Raw genomic sequence first — 24,254 nt, 5'->3', positions numbered from 1 at the left:
AGCTAACATGTACAGCGATACAAGCTGGCAACAGCAGCAGCTTGTACGAGGGTTGTTTGAAAAGTTGTTGGAATCAACACGAGAGGTCAGCACTAGCGCAACGAGATGTTCACGGGATATTCATTGGACTGTTCCCTGCAAATGCGTGCCATGTCAGTGCTCCTGGAAGAGAGCTGTACTGGTGATGTGGCTCTGTTGTTGTTCCCACGTAGTGATTTGCGAGGATGGAAAGAAAAATCGAGATTCAAGCAGTGATTAAGTACTTTGTGAAGAAAGGTATGAAAGCAAAGGACATTCATGCTAATTTCCAGAATACACTGGGGGGACTCTGCTCCTTCATATTCAACTGTTGCCAAGTGGACAAATGAATTTAAATTTGGTAGGGAGAACTTAGATGATGATCTGCGCAATGATCTGCCAAGATGTGTCACTAATCCAGAGATCATTGCAAAATGGTCATGGAGGAGCGCTGTGTAAAAGTGCATAAAATTGTTCACACTTGGCAGACGTCATCTGGAAGGATATATCACATTTTAACTGAAGAATTATAAATGAAAAAATTATCTACAAGATGGGTGCTGGAACTTTTGATGCTGTATCAAAACTGCATGAGAACGGACATATCAGAACAATGTTTGGCCAGTTTTAGGAGAAACGTACAAGATTTTTTGTGCCTGGTGCACTACTAAACCCCAGAACCAAAACAACAATGAAAGCAGTGCACACATGCTGATTCTCTGCCACCAAAGAAAGCAAAGACCATTCCTTCGGCAGGAAAGGTCATGGCATCAGTGTTCTAGGATGTGATGGGGATTCTGTTAGTAGATTATCTCCCCACTGCGCAAAAAATTACTGAAGAATACCATGCTAAACTCCTGGACAAACTGCAACAAAAGATAAATGAAAAAAGGCCAGGTTTTGCAAGGAAGAAAGTCATCTTCCATCAAAACAATGTGGGCTCGCACATGTGCCATGGCAAAATTACATGAACTAAGGTATGAACTATTGCCACACCTGCCTTATTCGCCTGACATGGCTCCATCAGACTTCTATCTCTTCCCAAAACTGAAATTTTTCTTGGTGGACGAAGATTCACTTCAAGTGAAGAATTGACAGCTGTAGTTAACAGCTATTTTGCAGGCATGGAGGAAACTCATTTTCGAGGTGGGATCAAGGCACTGGAACATTGTTGGAGCAAGTGCATTAATCTACAAGGAGACTACATTGAAAAATAAAAAAAAAAAGTTTCAGTGATGTAAGTACTTTTTTTCTATTCTGTTGCGAGAACTTTAAAAACCACCATCGTACAAAAAACCAAGATAAAAAAGTTGTAGCAGTACATATATAATCATGAATACATTCACCCCACAAAACTATAAAATTATTAAGTTTTGCAGTACACTATGAAAATACTATGGTTTTGCAAGTGAAGAAGATTGAACAGTTTCGGCTGGATCCTAAAAGCAAAGAATTATTCTGGTCTCATTAATTAACCAAAACCCATTACCATTGTCAATCACTTCACTAGCAGCTTCATGTGTCAAGTTTTTTGTACTGATTAAACTGCTAAATGAAAAATCAGTGTAATTAAATTGTTAATTTTGATGAACTATGACATATAATTGCAAAATAGTTACATTAAATCTTGAGATAAAAAAGTCTAAGTCAATATACTGTAAATCCAGTAACTGTAGGTATAACCCCAGTTGTTTGTCACACCATGAGTGCAAGGAATTAATCATTTTACTGCAGTTCTATCTGACTCAGATTTTGCATTCAGTACCCAGTCATTCAAGCCAGATAAATGTGCTGCTATATGCTGGCTGAATTGAGAGATTGAAGTCCAACAAGATGGTGCACAGTCCAGCACACTTTGAATAAGCCAATCAGAGTATGTGGGAAAGAACCCATGTGACTGCCTCCTGTCTCTGCCTGCCAAAAGACACTTCTGAGTCTCTCTCTCTCTCTTTCTGGATCTCTTGTCTCTGTGTGCCTCTTGTACTGTTGCTCTCCTCCAGGGCAGATGTACTCTCTTGTAACTGGTGTCTTCCCTGCCTCAATCTCTTTCTATTATTCTGCAGTCACCCTGAAATATCACTGTTCTTTTTAACTCCTGGCTATCCACCCTGTTGCACATGCAACTGGCATATGAAAGATTATTCGTGGAGGGTCTTTCATAACCCCTTTTTTTTTTTGGGGGGGGGGGGGGTGGTGGTCTTTAAGGTGAACATTTAGGACACTTCTGTATACTTTGCTTAAATGTGTACCAAAGTTGTGACCCATTAGCTTGACCATATTCAAAAGGACAGTGAGCAAGTAGACACCACATTACGTAAAGCATATGTAGGCCATGCTGGAGAGCTCTGGATAGAAGAATGTGCTGTGAGTGCTTGGAGCTGACTGTGAAGATATTCATTAATGACACTTATGGTCGCTAATACCTTTTTCTAGATTAACTTCCTCGAAAAGATCAGGTCTGTTTGTCGCCAAGATATCTAATATGCTCCCATCTCAAGTTGGTTTTCTAACCAATTGCTCAAGGTTGTGTGTTGAGAGCGCTCCTAGAATAACTTCACGCAAATCTTTGCTTCTGCCCCCTGTGATAAACATATTATTTTCCCAGTCAATGGATGTTAGATTAAAGTCTCCACCTATAACTAATGGATAATTTGGATATTTACTACTTACATACTCAAGACATTCCCTGAAACGTTCCGTGACATTTGTTGCGGATGCTGGTGGTCTATAAAAACATCCTAATACAATGGTCAATCCTTGTCTGATTGACAGCTTTATCCAGACTATGTCACAGTCTGACACAATACTGATCTCAACTGTGATCAAACAGTTTTTAACTGCAATGAACACACCCCTCCCTAAACATTGTCCAATCAGAGTCCAAAATTTCACTGCTTTTTATGTCTGGTTTCAACCATCTTTCAGTACCTAATACAATATTGGCATTGTTACTGTTTATTTCGGAGATTAACTTGGGGATCTTGCTACAGACACTTCGATAATTTACTAACATGAGCTTCCAAGAGACTGTGTATACATTCAGTCATAAAAATGCTAGAAAGTACACTAAGATGACTGTTCAGTAGTTATGACGGGCAGCAAGAGAGGGCTGATGCTCTAAGAAATGAAAACTATTTGCCGTGGCAAATTAGTGAGTGTGTGTTTTTAGACACGGAACTGTATCGTCGTACTGTAACACTCAACTCAAGGGTAAGCAGTTCACTAGATACCTGTTCTTGCAATCCATTGGAAGACAGAAAATGACAGAGTTCCAAAACAATCTCAAAGAAAATGACATGGGAGTAGATACATCTGCATCTACTCCCATGTCATTTTCTTTGAAATTGCTTTGGGAATCTGTCATTTTCTGTCTTCCAATGGACTACAAGAATAGGTATCTAATTCAATTGCTTACCCTTGAGTTGAGTGACTTCGATTAAATTTGTCACAGTACAAGAGCAAAGTTCAAAGTCTAAAAACACACACTCACTAATATACCATGGCAAATAGTTCTCACTTCTTAGAGCATCAGCACTCTCTTGCCGCCAATCATAATTACTGAATAGTCATCTTAGTATGCTTTCCAGCATTTTTATGACTTAAAGGGAGGATGAAGGAGACTAATATTAAAATGTGGAGCAATGTTGATCCTACAATGCTCTATGGACTGTGCAGGCACTTTTCTTTAAATGTAATGTACTAGTATAAGGATTCAGATGATTTGATTTCAACACTGTTTATTGCGGAACACAAAAATGTCTTCATACTCTGAAATGGGAGCATCTCTGTTTGGAGACATAAGAAAGACATCTTGGATTGTCATATCAGAAGATTTACATTACTCTTTGTGTAGGGAGTACTTTGAAGACGATTACCAAAAATATACTTCTTTTGTGTTAGATTCTGTTCACTGCATTTTCTGGAAGATTGCTAGAACTTGCCTGTATTAAGCTGTTCATCCTCTGCCATCAAGTTGACTGACCAAGCTGAAACTTATTGCAGTGTAAGGACGAGTCTTATTGTAAACCGTCAATCACGGATATGCTAAGACAAAAAATTCCTTAGCAATGTAAAAATTCATTTCTTTCTGCTGAGGTTGAATACTTTAGGGTAGCACTGTAATGACTGCAATATTATGTGCTGCTAGGTAATTTTTATTCTATTATTTTATATTAGAATTAACGTTTCAATATTTGTCTCAAATTTTTTAACTGTGCACGGTTACTTGCTTTTTTGGTCATGAATTTTTTGCCACACCTTTTTTTTTTTTTTGACACATTGAGCCACATGATCTTGCTGTTTCACTAATGAATTGTGCAATATCCGATTTTGACGTTTTATGATAGTACTTGTATATTGTATCCTGAATTAGATTGTTTACTAACTCTAATTTTCTAGCTCTATCTTTGTTTCCATCACATCTGATAGGATCCATTTCCCCACACGTATATGAACTTCCCTATTTTCTTAATTTCTCAGTCTTGTTGTAATGCATCTATCTCTCTGAGATTAAGGTCCCACATACTCTGTCCTACTCGGAAAATTTTTAGACCAGATCTCTTCAGCAAGGTCATACAAATTATCCAGCATGCTTAGAGTAGCATCTAAGTTTTGAAGTAATAAGATGAAGAGTTGTTCTGCAGCTGATGAGGGTCTTCAGTACTACATCATCAGAGGCTCTCCTCATTATTCTGGGAATATGGTCAGCTATCATCACAACAGAATACCTCACAGCAACACATTGTATATTGCAAGATAACTGACACAAAGTCCAACGGGTTACAGAGTCCATAATTAGTTAAGTATTTGAAATTGGATAGATGAATTGCTGCATAACTGGGACAGTGGACATAAGGAACACTGAACACACAGTGCTCACAGCACACAAATCACAAGTTAATCACATCAACTGCAGCAGGGATGCAGTAATTTTTATGACTGGACATAGTCTTTACCCCCACTATTTACACAGAATAGGAAAGAGATCACCAGCACAGTATGACAAAGATAGCTTAAGATATGTACAGTATGTGGTATTAGCAAGCCCTCCCGAAGTGAGAAGGCAAGATCGCCACAGGGCAAAACACAGTTACTGATGTGGAGACTTACATTATTAAACCTCAAATTAAAGAATATATTTAGGAATAAATTAAACCTGTTTACAATAGATATTAATAACAGTGACAGTGGCATAGACATATGTTAACAGAAGAGAGGAACCGATTGATACTGTAGTTACCAGTGACAAAGCATGTGGAAGCAGACATCAGTAGTGCAAATGATGACTTGTATTGTGACATGCAAGTGATGCTGGTCACAAATAAGTTCATGAAAAAGACAGAAACAGTGTGTGACCAGTCAGAATTTCTATCACGGACAGGCCCCACTCAGAAAGCAGCCACACCATACAAACTGTCTGTCTGTCTGTATGACTGATCGATGAAAACACTGGTCAGGGACAAGCTGCACTATAAAATGGCAGAGGTTGGTTAATGGTGAGTTTCCAGGAGTTCTAACAAATTGTTTCCATTTTATGCACAAATTTCAATAACCGAGCCAGCCACTTTCTTCACACATTGTGTGTTTTTCTGTTATGTGTATTCATTCCCTGGACTTCAACCAGACTGCAAACTGTTGTTCATCTCATGCCACTATTTATAGCCAAATCAAATTCCCTACATCCACTATGCTCTTTTGTTTTTTAGAGCTGCTCACACTGATATTCCATGAAATGCAAATTCTCGATGTTTTCCAGTTCTGGTGGATGTGATGACCAATGAGATTATGATAAAATGAGTGCTGAGCCCCCAAGTGTTATTAAAATGTATCCCTCTGTCACCGTTCATTAGGTTTTCTGACATCTTTATTTCTATGGACTGCTTAATTATGCTACCTCAGAAACTAAGCATTGCACCATGGTAGTGGTCTCAGTGAATATACTTGAGGCGGTGCTTGGTGACAGCTGATTTGCCCGTTTTAGTCAGGTGTATCACTGATGTTCCTTGCACCTCTCCCTTGACCATTCTGATAGTCAGCCCCACATAAGACATGCCACATTTGCATGGGATGTGATACACACTCAGATTTCTGAGAGTACTTTTTATCTTAGCTGAAAACTGGTAAATACATTGGATGATATGTTTCTTTCCAGACATTAGGCCAGCATAAGATAGATAAGTGATTTTTGGTTTCTCTTCCTCGGTCTCAACCTCTTCCTTAAGCAATGTTGAGTTTGACTGCATCACCCTTTCAGTTTGATGATCTGAGTACCTTTTCCTGCAGAACATTATTGATAGGTGCTGTAATTCTTTGGTGAGGTTCTCTTCATCTGAAAGTGGCTTAGCTCTATTGACCAGTGTGTTCACCACGAAATTTATTTGTGAAAAATGGTGATGGCTCGAGGTGTGGTGATAGAGGTCAGTGTGCATGGGTTTTTACATACACTGTGGCACACGGAGATGTCCATTCTTCTCTGAACTAACATATCAAGGAAGGGTAGCTGCCATATTTTTCAAGCTCCATTGTTAGCTTTATATTACAATGGATGGAGTTTAAATGTTCCAGAAACTTTTGAACCTTTTCGGCACCATGTCACCACACCATAAATGTGTTGTCCATGAACCAATATAGATGTGTTGGTTTCAACTTGGCAGAGTCTAGTGCTTTTGCTACAAAGTGTTTCCATTACTTAGAATATCAGTGCAAGATCTTTAAAAAAAGAAGATAGTGGAGTTTGTGATTTGAACTTGGCTATAAATAGTGGTGTGAGACAAACAATAGTTCATAATCTGGTTAGAGTTGAGGCAGAAAGTAACATAACAGAAAAATTTGCAGCATCTGAATGAGATGGCTGGGTAGGTCTTCTAGATGTAGTGCATAAAATAGCAGAACCCCTGAAAGCTCACCATTAATGAGTTACATTGAGAAAACCTGAGAAATCACACAACTTTACTCTATGAGAAAGGGATGTTTTATATCATACATGTGTTGAATAAGCTCTGCCAAAAGAAATTAATTTATCAGTATGTTGATGCCCCTAAGAAAGTGTTGCTATGAAGAAGTTGTACCCTCATTTGCTAAAATCAGTCCTCACGTTAACACACCAGTGGCAAATAAGATTATGCACTGTGCAAGCCTGTCTTTAGTATGAAAGAATTAGTGATGCCCAATGAATACTAGATGTCACTTCAAAAGGGCTTTTTCATCTCCATCTTTATGGTTTTGTTGAACACACTGCAAATTCCCAGGACTGGGTTGACAATGTGAAATAATCACAAGCTGAATCAATGCAGCTGAAAATGTCTACACACCAGTAAGAAAAATTTGATCGTTCGCACAAAAAGCGAATGTCACTGACAAACATCTGGATGAGGATGCTGTTAAGATCCCTGTTAAAGGGCTACATTTCACACTCACTCCAGAAATGCTACCAACAGCACATTGCATCAGCTCTGTTTTGCATGTTGTAGCTTCTCTCCAACTGGAAGCAGTGAAAGGGGGTTGCCATGAAACATGTAGAGCACTTGTCAAAGTGCCAATGCATTTATGGGGTGGCAACATGAAGCAGAAAAGATTCAAAAGATTCTAGAATATTTAAAATCTATTCATTGCAATATAAAATTCACAATGGAGCTAGAAAAAGAGAGAAAACTGCCATTCCTTGGCACATTAGTTATGAGAAAAATGGACAAAGTGCTGCATCACAATGTATATACGAAATCTATGTACAATGACCTCTATATCTCCAGACTTTGAGAGCCACCACCATCTGGCACAAAGAAATTTGGTGCTAAACACTCTGGTCCACAGAGCTCTTAACACTTTCAGACGAGGAGAACCTCTCTGAAGCATTGAATAGTATTCTGAAGGAAAGGGTACTGAGATCATCAAACTGAATGAGTAATGCAGTCAAAACGAAAATACCTAAGAATAGGGTTGAGATTGAGACCAAGGGAGAGAAGCCAAACATTTCTTATCTTCATCTATATCTATATGATTATTTTGCAATTCATTACTAAGTACCAGGCATACTTTTCATCAAACCACTTTCAAAATATTTCTCTACCATTCCACTATCTAACAGTGTATGGAAAAAACAAACACTTAAAATCTTTACGTGCATGCTCTTATTTTATGATGATGATCATTTCTCCCTCTGTAAGTGGGCACTGTCAAAATATTTTCTCATTCTGGAGAGAAAGTTGCCAAACGAAATTTCATAAGATCCTGCTGCAGGTAAAAATGCCTTTGTTTTAATGATTATCACCCCAATTCTTGTATCATGTCTATGGCACATACTATTTTGTGATAACACAAAACGAGCTGTCCTTATTTGGACTTTCCTGATGTACTCTGTCAATCCTACCTGATATGGATCCAACATCACAACAGCAGTACTTCAAAAGAGGGGGATAAGCATAGTGTAAGTGCCTGATATGGATCCTACATCACAACAGCAATACTTCAGAAGAGGAGGATAAGCATAGTGTAAGCAGTCACTTTAGTAGTCCTGTTGCATTTTCTAAATGTCCTGCTAATAAATTGCAGTCTATGGTTTGCTTTCCCCACAACATTATCTATGTGGTCATTCCAATTTAAGTTATTCATAATTGCAATCCCTAAGTATTTCACTGAATTTATAGCCTTTAGATTTTGTAATTTATATGTGAATTAGAGGATTCATTTTAGTAACAGTGTAGATGACATCGCACTTTTCATTATTTAGAGTCAGGTGCCACTTTCCACATCACACAAATATCTTGTCTAAATCATTTTGTGATTGGTTTTGATCATTTGATGACTTTATGAGATGGTAAATGATAGCATCATCTGCAAACAATTAAGAGGGTCGATCACACTGTCTCCTAAATCAGGGGACCTATAACATTTCCTTGGGGAATGCCAGACATCACTTCTGTTTTACTCTATGACTTTCTGCCAGTTACTACGCCAGTTACTACGAACTGTGACCTTTCTGACAGGAAATCGCAAAATCAACAGTACAACTGAGATGATCCTCCACAGGCAAGCAATTTGATTAAAGGTCAATTGTGTGGAATGGTCTCATAATCTAAAAATATGAAATCAATTTGGCATCCCCTGTCAATAGCACTTATTAAATTATGTGAATTAAGAGCTAGTTGTGTTTCACGAGGACCAAATTTTCTGTTTATCATTAAATCTTCTTCTTTGAGATAATTGATAATGTTTGCACACTGTATATGTTACAGAATCCTACTGCAATTCAACATTAGTGATAAGAGCCTGTAATTCAGCAGATTATGATTATTTCCTTTGCTGGGTATTGGTGTGAGATGTGCAAACTGTCATATGGATTTTTTGGACAGCGAGTGGTTGATATGATTGCCAAGTATGGAGTTACTGTATCAGCATACTCTGAAAGGAACCTGACTGGTAAACAATCTGGATTGGAGTGCTTTACCTTTATTAAGTGATTTAAGCTGCTTTGCTATACAGAGGATACCTACTTCTCCCAAGTTACTCACTTTGGCACTTGTTCTTGATTTGAATTTGTAATGAAACACTTCGATTCTTTCCATCAATTCTGTTTCTCTTTCCTTCAATTTTTTTTCCCCACAAGTATCTTCGAGATTATCACTTATATGGTGTATGCACAGTACAAGAAACCACAAATATTAACTCGGCACTTAGCCAAATTGTCTTTATTATCCAGTACATTCATTTAGTTGATTGGAATTCATAAGCATGATTAGTTTACCTAAAAACTGTGCTAATTACACATACCATTAACAGCAAATTTCATTATCATTGTTCATACATAGACATATATCCCAGTGCTAACTTTCAGATAAAGTAACGTGTGTCTGGGAAGTAAGGATGAATTTGAATTTTGCGCCATTTTGTCATATGACAGTAGGCAGCTATGGTTTTTTCATGTTTGTTATCTGCAATCCTTCCCATTAGTAGCTTGATAGCTTTTGTGTGGTAAGTGGAGGTGTTTGATTTTTATTTTTGTCATGGAGTGCTGCAACTTATCTTTGGAGCAAGCGGTGCGCGCGCTTTCGGAGCTCTGGCAAAAGTTAAGTGTTCAGTAATAGAATAATATTAAACTTAGTGTAAATTATAGTTTAGATAGTTAAATTAACGTCTGTGTTAGACTGTGTAATGAAGGTTTCGCGAATATTAGCATATTTTACTCGTAAAGAAGGTTTTACTTAACGGCTGGTTTTCGTCAGTGTTTGTTTACATTTGTAGGCGTAAATTTCGTGCGTGTGTAGACCTCTTATTATTACTTAACTTTGCGCCTATAATCTTAAATACTTCTTTGGTCAATAATTAAAGACTTTTTATCGTCGGATTGTAGATTATTCAAACTTATTTGTTCATAGACTTTCCATTTGGCGTTTGTTTACTTTCAGGTAACGATTGTTTAAATTCACATAGCTCGTTAGATTACATCCATTGTAGGTTCATTATCTTACTGATTTAAGAATTTAGTTTGTTGTATTAAGAGATCATTGTTTAAATTTTATTACTGTACATTGCCATGAGTACTAAGTGTGGAAGCTGCTGTAGGAAGATAGAATCGGGTGTGGTATGTGGGGGATGTGGGGGTGTTTTTCATTGGGGCTCATGTAGCGGGAAATTTGACGAGATTATGCTTTTGGCTCTCCCATGGAACTGTAGGTTCTGTAGTATAGAAAAAAGATTCGTACAACAGGAGGAAAAGATGTGTGCCCTTCAGGCTGAACTAGATTCGGTAAAAACTGAATTAGCTAAGTTAAAGGGGGAAAAAGACTGCGGGAAATGGGAATTGGTAACAAGGAAATCGCGAAAATGGACCAGCCATGTAGATGTTGTTGAAGTTCCAGTTATGAATAAATTCTCCTTGTTACCTGAAGTAGGAAGGGAGGAGCCAAAAACAGGAGTAGTTGAAAGTAGGGTGCAGCAGACTACTAAAATTGGTAACAGCATTAGGTTGGGAAAATCTAGTAATAGGAAAAGAATAGTCTTGCTGCTAGGTAGCAGTCATGGGAGGGGTGTAGGCCAACTAGTGCAGGAGAAATTAGGAGCAGATTACCAGGTTACGAGTTGATTAAGCCAAGTGCTAGGCTTAGCCAGGTGATAGAAGACATAGGACCACTCTGTAGGGACTTTGACAAGAATGATGAGGTGGTAGTAATAGGTGGGGCAGGAAACAGCCTGGCTAAGGATAGGAATTATGATATTAAGAGTGACCTGGATAAAATAGGAGCTGCAACAGGATGTACGAATGTGGGTTTTGTTGAGGTATTGCAGCGTTACGATCAGCCCTCGCTTAACCCTTCTGTGTAGCGAGTTAACAGAGAGTTGAGCGAGCAGCTGCTGGACTGTGCAAAAACACACATTTATACAGTGCCTGTTGGTAGCATTGGGAGATGGGGATACACTCGACATGGCCTGCACCTAAATAGTCTAGGGAAGGATAGATTAGCTGATTTAATTGTAGGTCGTCTAAAGGGGGCCACTAGCACTCAAGGCAAAACCCCTGTGACCCAAAAGGGCATAGGGGCACCTTTTTTAGGTTGAACAAGATGTCCAGACAGGCAGCTCTTAAAGGTAAAAAAATAAATGGTTCGAATAAAGGTAGAGGAAACAGTTGTGTTAATATATTTCACCAAAATATCAGGGGATTAAGGAACAAAATAGACGAACTAATAATTTGTTTTGAGAATATTAAAAATACAACAGAAGTTGATGTACTGTGCCTGTCTGAACATCATATAACTACACAAATAGAAAATGTAAATATTAATGGGTATAAACTAGCAACTTATTTTTGTAGAGACAATATGGAGAAAGGAGGAGCTGCCATTTATGTTAAGGGGGAACATGGTTTTAAAAACATAGAAACCGTAAAATTCTGTGTAGAACAGCACATTGAAGTATGCGCTTGTGACCTTGAAATGGACAGTAGTAAATTCATAATTGTGACGGTGTATAGGTCCCCACTTGGAAATTTTCAAATGTTTCTTAAAAACCTAGATCTCTTGCTGCGTTATCTGTCAGAAAAAGGAAAACACATAATCATTTGTGGAGATTTTAACGTAGATTTTCTTAAACACTCAAGCAAGAAGAACGACCTTGAACTATTACTTTGCTCTTACAATCTGACATCAGTCATTGATTTTCCTACTCGTATTGTACAAGACAGTAGCACCCTGATAGATAACATTTTCATAGACCAAGATAAATTAAAAGAAGTAAGCACATATCCTATTAAGAACGGGCTTTCTGATCACGATGCACAGCTACTTTCAATTCATGACTTTGCTCCATACGGTAATGTGGAAAAAAAAAAAAAAAAAAAAAAAAAAAAAAAAAAAAAAAAAAAAAAAAAAGATACGCCCAATTAACCATATAACAATTCAACAATTTAAGGAAAGCTTGAAACGGGTAGACTGGGAGGATGTTTATCGGGAACCTGATGCAAATGTTAAATTTAACTTATTCCATGATAAACTTGTGGGTATATTTGAAAGCAGTTTTCCTAAGAAATTAGTGAATCATAATTCAAATAAACTTGATAAAAAAACCATGGCTGACTAAAGGGATTAAAATTTCTTGTAGCCGGAAATGGGAACTATACCAAGACACTAGAATAAGTCGAAATGAAGAAAAGCTCAACCATTAGAAGAAATATTGTAATATACTAAGGAAAGTTATAAAAAAAATCCAGAAGTATGTGTATCAAGTCTGAGATTAGCACCTCTGATGACAAAGTTAAAACAATATGGAATATCGTTAAAAGGGAAACAGGGCAACCAAGGTCACAGGACAACAGTATTACTGTTAAGCACAATGAAAAGCTTATAAATAAAAAATCACAGGTTGAAAATATTTTTAATAATCATTTTATAAATGTAGTTGAAAATATAGGCACTAGCTGCTCACCAGATAGGGCAGAACTCTATATGAAAGAGGCATTTCCGGTGCAAACAAATGAAATTAAAATCCTACCCACCTCACCGTCTGAAATTAAGAAAATAATAAATTCACTTAAGAATAAAAACTCACATGGAACTGATGGTATCTCCAATAGAATACTAAAATCTTGTCCACACCTGATAAGTCGAGTTCTTAGCCACATATGTAATAGCTCATTGAATCAGGGAATATTTCCTGACAGATTGAAATATGCCATAGTTAAACCCTTGTATAAAAAAGGTGACAAGACAGACGTCGACAATTATCGTCCTATTTCACTTCTGACATCCTTCTCAAAAGTGTTTGAAAAAGTAATGTACTCAAGAGTAACTTTACACATCAGTGGGAATAGCGTTTTAACAAAATGTCAGTTCGGTTTTCAGAAAGGTGTTTCAACAGATAGTACTATACATGCTTTCATCGATCAAATTTTAAATGCTCTGGATAGTAGAACATCACCAATTGGGATTTTCTGTGATCTCTCTAAGGCTTTTGACTGTGTGGATCATGAAATCCTCTTAGATAAGCTGAAGTACTATGGAATGATTGGTTCAGTACACAGATGGTTCACTTCATATTTAACTGGTAGAATGCAGAAGGTTGAAACAGTAAACCCACATAGGACACAAAGGGCATCAGATTATTCAGACTGGGGATGTATCAAGAATGGGGTACCACACTGTCTTGGGGCCTTTATTGTTTTTAATATATGTTAATGACTTGCCTAATTATATTCATGAAGATGCAAACTTGGTTCTCTTTGCAGATGACGCAAGTATTGTAATCAAGCCTAAAAAGCAAGAATCAGCTGAGGAAAATGCAAATAATGTTTTTCAAAGAGTTATTAGGTGGTTTTCCGCAAATGGACTTTCATTGAACTTTGAAAAAACACTGTAAATACAGTTCAGTACAGAGAAAGGCATAACACCGGAAATAAATATAGAGTGTGGGGGAAAATCTTTAGCTAAAGCAGACTGTTCAAAATTTCTGGGTGTCTGTATTGATCAGAATTTAAACTGGAAGACACACATTGACAATCTACTGAAACGATTGAGCTCAGCTACATATGCTATTAGTGTCATTGCAAATTTTGGAGACAAGCATATCAGTAAGTTAGCTTACCATGCATATTTTCATTCGTTGCTTTCTTACGGAATCATCTTTTGTGGCAATTCATCACTAAGAAAGAAGGTATTTATTGCACAAAAACGTCTTATCAGAATAATGTCTGGGGCTCATCCAAGATCATCTTGTACACAATTATTTAAAGAATTAGGGATATTGCCAGTAGCTTCACAATATATATACAGCCTAATGAAATTTGTTGTTAGTAACCCAGATCACTTCAGAATTAATAGCACAGTCCACAGCTACAATACTAGGAGACAGGGTGACCTTCACTACCGTTCATTGAATTTGACATTGGCACAAAAGGGGGTGAATTATACTGCCACAAAGATTTTTGGTCACTTGCCAAACAATATCAAAAGTCTGACAGACAACCAATCGGCATTCAAAAGTAAGTTAAGGGAATTCCTGAATGACAACTCCTCCTACTCCATAGACGAATTTTTAGACATAGGCTAAAGAAATACAGTAAGTATTAACAATTGTACCGTATATAAGACTAACAAAGATTATTTGGGATAAATGAATCTTTTGTACTTTGACACGTTCCACATCATTACGAAAGAATCGTGTTCATGATCCATGGAACAAGTAATATAACTAACTAACTAACTAACATCCAAGTGATAAGCAGTTATTACAAAAACAGTGATGGTCCCATGCCAACCATTTGTGAATTGTGTGTGACACTCAGATGTAATGCTGCTCCAGCTGAATCATCAATTCAGAAGTTGATCCATAAGTTTGAGACCACAGGTTCTGTTTCAAAAGTTAAGAAAACAGGACACCGCATTCTCTTCATACACAAGAAACATTGTGGTTGTGGATGTCAACGTGATTGTAAACCTCAGAAAATCGGTTCACCAACAAGCTCAACAATTGAATTTCTCACCAAGTTCACTGCATGAGATCCTTTCAAAAGATTTGAAAATGCATCCATTCAAGATTCAAGTTACAAAAGAGTTGAAGCCTGCAGCTCATCGAAAGACACATCGATTTGCTCAATGGCCCTTGGCTCGACAAGAGAAGAGAAAAAGCTTCACAAAAAGAATAATTTTCTCAGGAAAGGCACAACTCCTCCTCAGTGGATATGTCAATAAGCACAACTGCAGAATTTGGGGTATCAAAAATCTATGGGTGACTGTGAAAGATGAGATGCATCCACAATGCACAACTATGGTGTGGATTCTGGCCAGGAGGAGTAATCAGCACCTACTTTTTTGAAAATGATGAAGAGTTTCCGCCACTGTAAATGACAACCATTACCAAAACATTCTTTCTGATTGGTATTTCCCTGTTATTGACAAAAATGATGATTTTTGGTTTCAACAAGATGATGCAGTGTGTCACACATCCTGTGAAGCGATAGCTCTGCTGAATGAAAAGTTTCCTCAAAAAATTATTCCTTTGCATGGCAAACAGGAATGGCCCACCAGATCATGTGATTTTACACCATGTGACTTTTTTTGTGGGGATTTGTGAAATCTAAAGTGTACTGAACAAACCATAAACAATATACCAACTGCAGGATGAAATTAAAAAAGTTATTATTGGCATCCCACCACACATTTGTGAACGCCATTGAGAACTTCAGTGAATGCATTGATTGTCGTCGCATGGCCTTGGGATGTCATATGGAGGACATAATTTTTTTGCACTCATTTAGTTTCAGAGTAATTAGCATTCTTATCTAAGCCATTGTTTCTGAAGTAGAATACTATATTTTGGCAAGTTATACAGCTTAATTCAACAGCAATTATTGTTTCATCCAAAGGTTTGCATTTAGAAGAATCTTCCTTTACTATCCATTTGCTCAGAAACATATATCTTTAATTTAACTTGTAAAACTACAATAAACAAAAACAGCTGAATGTATTTATAATTATATAATGTTATAAAGGGGAGGTTGCTGGAAGTCATTTTAGTCAGTCCGCGGAGGGTTATAAAATGAGTAAGTTCTGTGTCCAAAAACGTACTGCAGATGAGTTATCACAGCTCACACAATGTGCCAAGTTTTATCCAAATTTCACATCTGAGGGATCTTTCTGTAATCCAGGGACTGTTTCTAATGATTTACCGTAATCTGGCAATTAATCTCAATAACTGTGTTAATCTTCAATAATTTTTACTGTGACAATGAGATCAGAATGTGAACAGTTTTTATCTTGATGTGACTATCTACTTGAAAGGACGGTGATCTGAGAATGTTAATCAGAGACTATGTTAACAGAATGTCCGCCACACACCTTCTGTCGCTTCAATGTTAGGTTACGACACTTCCAGAATCATGTTACAGATCATCAATCTAGTGTAGTATGTGGCTAGTCATTTATCTGTGCATAATTAAAGAAGATTAAACTCAATATGGTCATAAACAGTAGGATATTTAATATCAATGTGCAATTAAAGTGTTTTGGCCTGTAAAACTGGTGTGGACAATGTCATTTAAAACAGTCTAATTTAGACAAACACTTTAATACATCAAAATATACAGAAGTAGTGGAACCCTGAAAATGAGTGGGTAAATGTGACTGCAGGCTTTCTCGCCATACTCCATTGATGTACTCTTCTCGGGTGATCACCCGAGAAGAGTTCATCAAGGAGTGGGTATATCTGGATAAAGCAAGCCCTAGAAGTGTGATCACCCAAGAAGAGTTCATCAAGGAGTGGGTATATCTGGATAAAGCAAGCCCTAGAAGTTAGGAGCAATCTGCAGAAGAAATGGCACTTACAATTCAAATCCACAGCAGCCTGTGGTGGGAAATGAGAGCCCCAATAACAAGCAGAACATAATGGAGAAAACTGAAGAAAATAATAAAAGGCTGGATAGGATTATCAAACAGTTGAAAGAAGAAATGAAGGAAGAAGTTAAAAGCCTTAAGAGATATAAAAGAAAGCTGCTGAAGTGAGGAAGAAAGTACACGAGGAAATGAGAAACAAAGTGAAGAAGATGGAAACTGAAACTAAGCAAGTTTTGACAAGGTCCGTGGGGAGGCAGAAAAAGTAGGAGACAAGATTTGATTGGAGGAGCAAACTAGTGAACGTGGGGAGAGGAAATTGTTTACTGGAAAAGAGTTGAGTGAAATTAAGCAAGAAATGAATATAGTAAAAACAAGTTTGGATATGTTTAGCCTGGCAGTATCTTTGATACGGGTCAAGCATGAAACATACTTGATACATACTTGGCTGGGTTGCATGAGTGTTTGTAAGCTATCTCATTTGTAGACTGATGGTAGTACTAAACAGATTTGTTAATAATAAATTTATGCAAAATACTGAGCAATTTTTGAGATAAGTGCAGGATTTTAGCTAGGAAGGAGGCCATAAAAGAGAAAAATTAATTATGTGAAAAGTATTTTAACTTGAAACAATATATCATGGTGGTCTGAAGTTAGGGAAAAGTGTAAAATTTTTACAGATTTTTTCTGAAATGGTAAAGAATTTCTTAATCTGGTTTGATCAGGTTCATAATGAAGTAGTGAAAGGTTTTAACAGTAACACTGAGATAAGAAGCCAAAGGGATCATTTGTTGATGATAATATGAGAAGAATAGGATGATTCAGAATCAGAAATTGAGGTAGTTATCCCCCTTTGTAATGATGAAAGAAGAGATGTAAATAGGCAGCATTATTATGGTGGAAGATGTGATGAAAGGGATGAGGAAAACAGAAGGGAGCATCAGAGATGGCCCCCACCTAAAATGTGTATCTGAGTAATAATATTAGAGAAGGAAAAGTTGCCACTCGCCATACAGCAGAGACGCTGAGTCGCAGATAGGCAAAACAAAAAGATTCACACAATTATAGCTTTCGGCCATTAACGCCTTTATCAACAATATAAGACCTCTGTCAACAATAGACACACATACGCACGCACGTGGCCACACACACACACACACACACACACACACACACACACACGACTACAGTCTCAGGCAACTGAAACCACACTGTCCTCTCTAATATTGTTACATTCCATTGTTTGATATCTGTTTTGTCAAAATTTTAAAGGAGAAAGAGAATTTAATAAAAAAAGATAGTACAAATAGTACATATAAGGATGATCAAAAAGTTTCTCTTTGGGGGCATAGTTGCAGCTTACATACGGCACACTGTGACTCTGATATGGGTACATAAATACCAACATGTAGGCAAGGGTTTAGTGTGGCATTCATGTCTTTTCGATGTGCATGTTATAAATCCAGAAATGTGAAGTATGGTGATGTTATTACCAAATACGGACAAATGTGCTGTTATTTTTTCTTGGCTCCCCAAGGACAAACACTGACAGACATCCATCGGAGAATGACGAATGTGTATGGGGCAGCACCTCTGTCGAAAACCACCACTGCAGAATCTACCTCTACATCTGTACCCTGCAAAACCATGCACTGCAGAGAGCACAGGGAATTTCCCACTGTACTAGCTTTTAGGGCTTTATCCTACTTCATTCTCGTATGGAGCACGGGAAAAATGATTGTTTAAATGTCTCTGTGAATGCTATAATTAATCTTATATTATACTCACAGTCCCTATGGGAGCAATACATAGGGGTCTGCAGTATATTCCTAGAGTCATCATTTAAATCCTATTTTTGAAACTTTGTAGAATTTCTTGGCAGTGTTTCCATCTACCTTCAAAAGTCTTGCCACTTCATTTCTTTCAACATCTCAGTGACTCTCTCCCACGGGTCAAACAAACTTATGATCATTTGTGCTGCCCTTCTCTGTATATGTGCAAAATCTCTGCTAGCTCTATGTTGTACAGGTCCCACACACTTGAGAAATATTCTTGGCTGGGTTGCATGAGTGATTTGCAAGCTATCTCCTTTGTAGACTGATTGCATTTCCCTTATAATCCATCAAGAAACTGAAGTCTGCTATCTGCTTCACCCATGACTGAGCCTATGTGGTCATACTACTTCATGTCCCTACTAAGTGTTACATCCAAGAATATGTATGTGTTTACAGATTCCAACTGTGACTCACTAATATTACAAGGTGTACAACTTTGCTTCTGCTGTTTTTTCCCCAACATTTGAGGATTTAGTGAAACAAATTGGTTACACATGTGTCATCCAGTGTATTTTCCATCACTGGCCACTACTTTCTACCAACTTTTGGGCAGTGTATGAATCTCGCATCAAGAAAATTGTTCATCTTTTGAAGCAATCCATGAATCAATCCAATTTGTGACTTCTTAATGAGATCGGAGGTGTTGGTCAGCCAGGCCATGTGTCCTTGATCTAAACAGGTGATAGTCAGAGGGAGCAATGTCTGGAGAATATGGTGGGTGGGGTAGGACTTCCCATTTTAATGTTTCCAAGTACATTTTGACCTCTTTTGCAACATGGGGTCGAACATTGTCGTGCTGCAAAATACTTTATTGTGCTCTATCTGTCTTGCGGCCATTTGTCTTTTAATGCTCTGCTCAAACGCATTCGATAACGAGCACTTGTGATTGTTTCACTTGGTTTTAACACCTCATAGTACATGACACCGAGCTGGTACCACCAAATGCAGAGCATGATCTTGGAGCTGTGAATATTAGGTTTGGCCATCAATGTGGAAGCATGGTCGGGATATCCCTGTGATTTTTTTGCACTTAGGGTTGTAGTAATGAACCCATTTTTCGTCCATGGTCACAATGCAATGCAGAAATTCCTTCCCTTATTGCCTCTGAAGCAACTGTTCACAAACACACAAATGCCGTTCAACGTCTCTTGGTTTCAGCTCACACACGACCCAAATTCCTTCTTTCTGAATCATGCCAATAGCCTTGAGACGTTTTGAAATGGCTTGCTGTGTCACCCCCACTAATTGTGACAATTCTTTTTCAGTTTGACGCGAGTCTGCACTCAGCTTTATGTCTCCAATTCTGCATCTTCGAAAACATTCCACCACTATGCTGGTCTATGACGTTAAAATCACCATTCTTGAAGCATTGAAACCACTAATGAGATGTTCTTTCACTAATAGCGTCCTTACCATACATACTTGAGAGCATTCTCTGATACTCAGCAAGCTGTTTTATTCATATTGAAACAAAACAGTAACACCTTCCGCAAATGATGAGAATTAGGCTCGTAAACTGACATTTTCAATCAAGAACAACTTTATGATGCAGACACAAATCAACTAATGTTTGAATGAGGTTATGTTGACTGAGGTCCAAGCTAACTGCCTGACATCTGCGATCTGTTTCTTTTGACTGCTACTTACTGTTGGTCCCACCTATCGGCAAACGGCGGAAGCAAAGTTGTACACCTTGTATATTCACAGGATTGATTTAATTATTTATTTATTTTTTCAAACAGTGCACACAAAAAGCTTATCTCAATCTGACTGAATATTTGTATAGCTTCATTCAGACAGTTCTTTATTGTAGATAAGTGCATCATCTGTGAAAAGTCTGAGGTTATTATCAATATTGTCCACAAGATCATTAATATACAACACGAACAGCAAGGGCCCAATACACTATCCTAGGGTACACCCGAAGTTACTTCTACATCTGCAGATACCTCTCCCTCCCAGCTAACATGCTGCATCCTCCCTACCAAGAAATCCTCAACTGAGTCACATATTTTGTCTGATATTCCACATGATTGTGCTTTTGATAATAAGCATAGGTGGGTCAAAAGCTTTTCAGAACTTGAGAAGTACTGCATCTACCTGACTGTCTTGATCCATGGTGCACCAAGTTCCATGCTGTTTGCTATTTGACACAACCTGGGAGGCCGACCTGATCCATTATGGACATAATAACTCTAGCACCTCCCCTAAAATTCTGATCTCTCACCATGCGATTATCATGCCTTCAGTCCCTTATGAAAAAGGCCTTGAATGATCTATGATTCCTGTTTGACAAAGATGTGTAGCACGCTGCAGGACACAGTTGTTTACCAAATGGGTATCTTCAACCTGGAGTGTCTGTGGAATGATTGTCTTAATGATCACAGCAATTTTGCCAGACTGGCATACCAATTCTGGGCTGTACAGCCTTCGAACATAAACTTTCTTGATTGCCCCTCATACAGATAGTAAAAAATAGTAACACTAATGTGTAAATTAAAAGAAGGTGAAAAGCCAATTAGTATAAATAAACCGGGTGAAAATATATGGGATGAAGAAGATAAGGGACTGGATAAATTAGAAGCAACTGGTTCAACTAGGAGAAATGGCAAAAAATAACAGTAATCAGTGAGTAACAAGAAAGGAATGAAGTAACTGGAAAATTCAGAGGAAATACAAGCACTAAGATGTCTAGTTCAAGAAATCTTGGAAGAAGGAAAATAAGATGAAGACGAAGCAGAAGAAGAAGAAGAAAATTCTAAGTCATCTGGAAGCATAAATGGAAAATTAAGTAATACTGAAGAATCTGGAGTGACAAGAAAAAAATTGAGTGCCCATGAGTGGAACATTGTTTATGAAAATGAAAGACTGTTGGATAATGCTACTGATGGAAAGAGTAACGATGTTTAAGAGCAATAAAGTAGTGGAAAGAGTGAAGATGGTGATGTTAATCTTAAGGGGCAAGACACTGAAGTAAATAGATTAATACCTGAAGAAGACAAAGGCAGCATTTTCTACATAAGAAAGGAAATAAAGGTTGACAATCATCCAGTATATTGAGGAGCCAGTGAGAAGAAAGATACCCTAAAATTTATGCAAGGCGAGCATGAAAAGAACTGGAACAAGGAATATTGAGTGGTGAAAGGAAGAAAGGAGGAGGAGCCACCTGATAAGGAGAAACAAGAAATAAGAGGAGAAAAATTAGTATCAAGTCTGTGACTTGGGTGAGAATTGGAGGGGCAACAGGGAAGTTAACTGAACTAGTAAAATATTAAGTATTGGCTACTGTTGAAGTACAAGGAAGGGAAATGGGAGTAGGATTTTTTGTGATATCACGACTATATGTAAATATGATTTTAGTAAAAGATTTTATAAAGAAACATTTTGTAAACATTGATTGTGAGTACAGGTAAAGGTGCCGATAATTTATGTAGAGAATTATTAAGAAAGGAGATGGAGAAGAGTAACGCAATTAAAAAAATTAAAACCAAAATACTGGAGAAGATATACAGCCAAAATATAATCACAGGAGTGAATATGACATGGAAGATTAGAAAGAGGAGGAAAAATTAGGAGCAAAGTTTCAGAATGACAAAGTTTAACTGAGGGGTAAAAACAATAGCTGCCAGACATCCTGTTAAAAGCATAAGAAAGTATTTCGTGTCAAGCCTGGGAAAGTAATGAATACGAACAGTATTCTTAAGGTAACTGCCAGAATGAAACCTTATACTGTGTCACTAGCCACACAAACTGCAACTGAAGAGCAGATGCAGAGGAGTTAAGACTAAAATATTATATAAAAGAGCACTGAACTTCCAGGATGGCCCACAGGAAATGGCATATATTCCACTGATGCTCCTGCGAAGATGTAGATGTGCTCGTCCCATCTATCACATTCAGTTGGACCCACACAGTATGCCTTTCAGTTCAGTATGGAACAAAATCTATCATGTATTATGTGTCATGGCTGTTCAATATGCAATGCACTATGGAAGAGACTATTATTCATGTGTTCCAGGCAGAAGGCAATAATTTCCAGGTGGATAAAACAATGACACAAGATGGATTCTGTGCCAGTGTGAAGCATAAGGGGCCTACAACAACAGTTCGAATGCTAGAAAATATCCAAGAAGTTCATGCAGCTCTGTAACAAATCCCACAGTGACCTCTCCATCACCATTCCAGAACATTACAAATCCACTGCACAACTTTACAGAGGACTATGAAACAGAATACTAAATTTCTTTCATATGACCTGCAAGCGGCTCAACTCTTATAGTGGGAAGATAAAGTGATTAGGAGCAATTTCTAGACAACATTATTGGACTAAATTGACCATGATGACACATTTCTGATAAATTTTGTGATGTCATTTGAGAAGCAGTTTCATAAGAATGGCTTTGTCTCTAAACAAAACTTCCAATATTATTTTGGCCCAAACCTATGCACCGCACTCAGGAAAAGGCCCATGGTACCCTAAAGGTTGTCATCTGGTATGCTACTGGACAGTTCATTGAAAGCATTTAACCATATTTTTTGAAGACAAAGGCTCACCTTACATGGAAGTGGGCAGATGATTGTCAAGAGGCTTTTTATAAAGTTAAAAAGTAATTTAATGAAAAGAAGAACATTATTTCATCAGATATCAATTATCCTTTTTATCTTTCAACTGACAGTAGTTTTTAAGCGATTGCATCACAGCTTTTCCAGCTGATTAAAGGTTAAAGTAGGCGACAGAATAAACCACCAAACTATTTCATCTTCCAGCAGAGTACTATCCAAAGGTGGGAGAAATTATAGTATATCAGGGAAGTAAGATTTAAGTATTGTGTGATGCCTTAAAAATTTAAAATATTTTCTGCTTGGTCATAAAACTATCACCATAAATTTTGAACCTTCTTGACGAATTGCGAATTGAATCATGGTCAATCAATATTCATTCAAGAATATGATACAGAAATCTGGCACATCAATGAATCTGAAAATGTAGAGGCATGTGAATTCTAGAGTTCTGGAAATAAGTCACATTGAAGGAAGTAAGGAAGTAGAGGGCATATGATATTACACAGGATATTGTAACCACAATATAAACATAAGTAGATGTAATTATTAAAGTGATGGTACCACTGAGAAGGTAACACTCAATACCATTGTGGTCCTATGAGTATTGCTCCCAAGTTGCCAGGTAAATGGATTTGTAGTTCTGTTGTACATGTGTAATAAATGAACAATAAAGATGTAAGTCTGTTTTTGTTGCCGTCTTCAGTCCAGAGACTGGTTTGATGCAGCTCTCCATGCTACTCTATCCTGTGCAAGCTTCTGAATCTCCCAGTACCTACTGCAACCTACATCCTTCTGAACCTGCTTAGTGTATTCATCTCTTGGTCTCCCTCTTCGATTTTTACCCTCCATGCTGTCCTCCAATACTAAATTGGTGATCCCTCGATGTCTCAGAACATGTCCTGCCAAGCGATCCCTTCTTCTAGTCAAGTTGTGCCACAAGCTCCTCTTCTCCCCAATTCTATTCAATACCTCCTCATTAGTTACGTGATCTACCCATCTAATCTTCAGCATTCTTCTGTATCAC

The 24,254-nt window shown here is 37.6% G+C and overlaps 1 protein-coding gene across 2 annotated transcripts in view; it reads right to left on the bottom strand.

The window, feature by feature from the left end:
* Positions 1–24,254, bottom strand: part of LOC126335398 (regulatory-associated protein of mTOR) — a 275,566-nt gene that overhangs the window by 15,023 nt on the left and 236,289 nt on the right. The window lies entirely within an intron of this gene.

The sequence above is a fragment of the Schistocerca gregaria genome, chromosome 2 (assembly GCF_023897955.1).
Source record: "Schistocerca gregaria isolate iqSchGreg1 chromosome 2, iqSchGreg1.2, whole genome shotgun sequence".
NCBI classification, from domain to species: Eukaryota; Metazoa; Arthropoda; class Insecta; order Orthoptera; family Acrididae; genus Schistocerca; species Schistocerca gregaria.
This window is presented reverse-complemented; position numbering and strand designations above follow the sequence as displayed.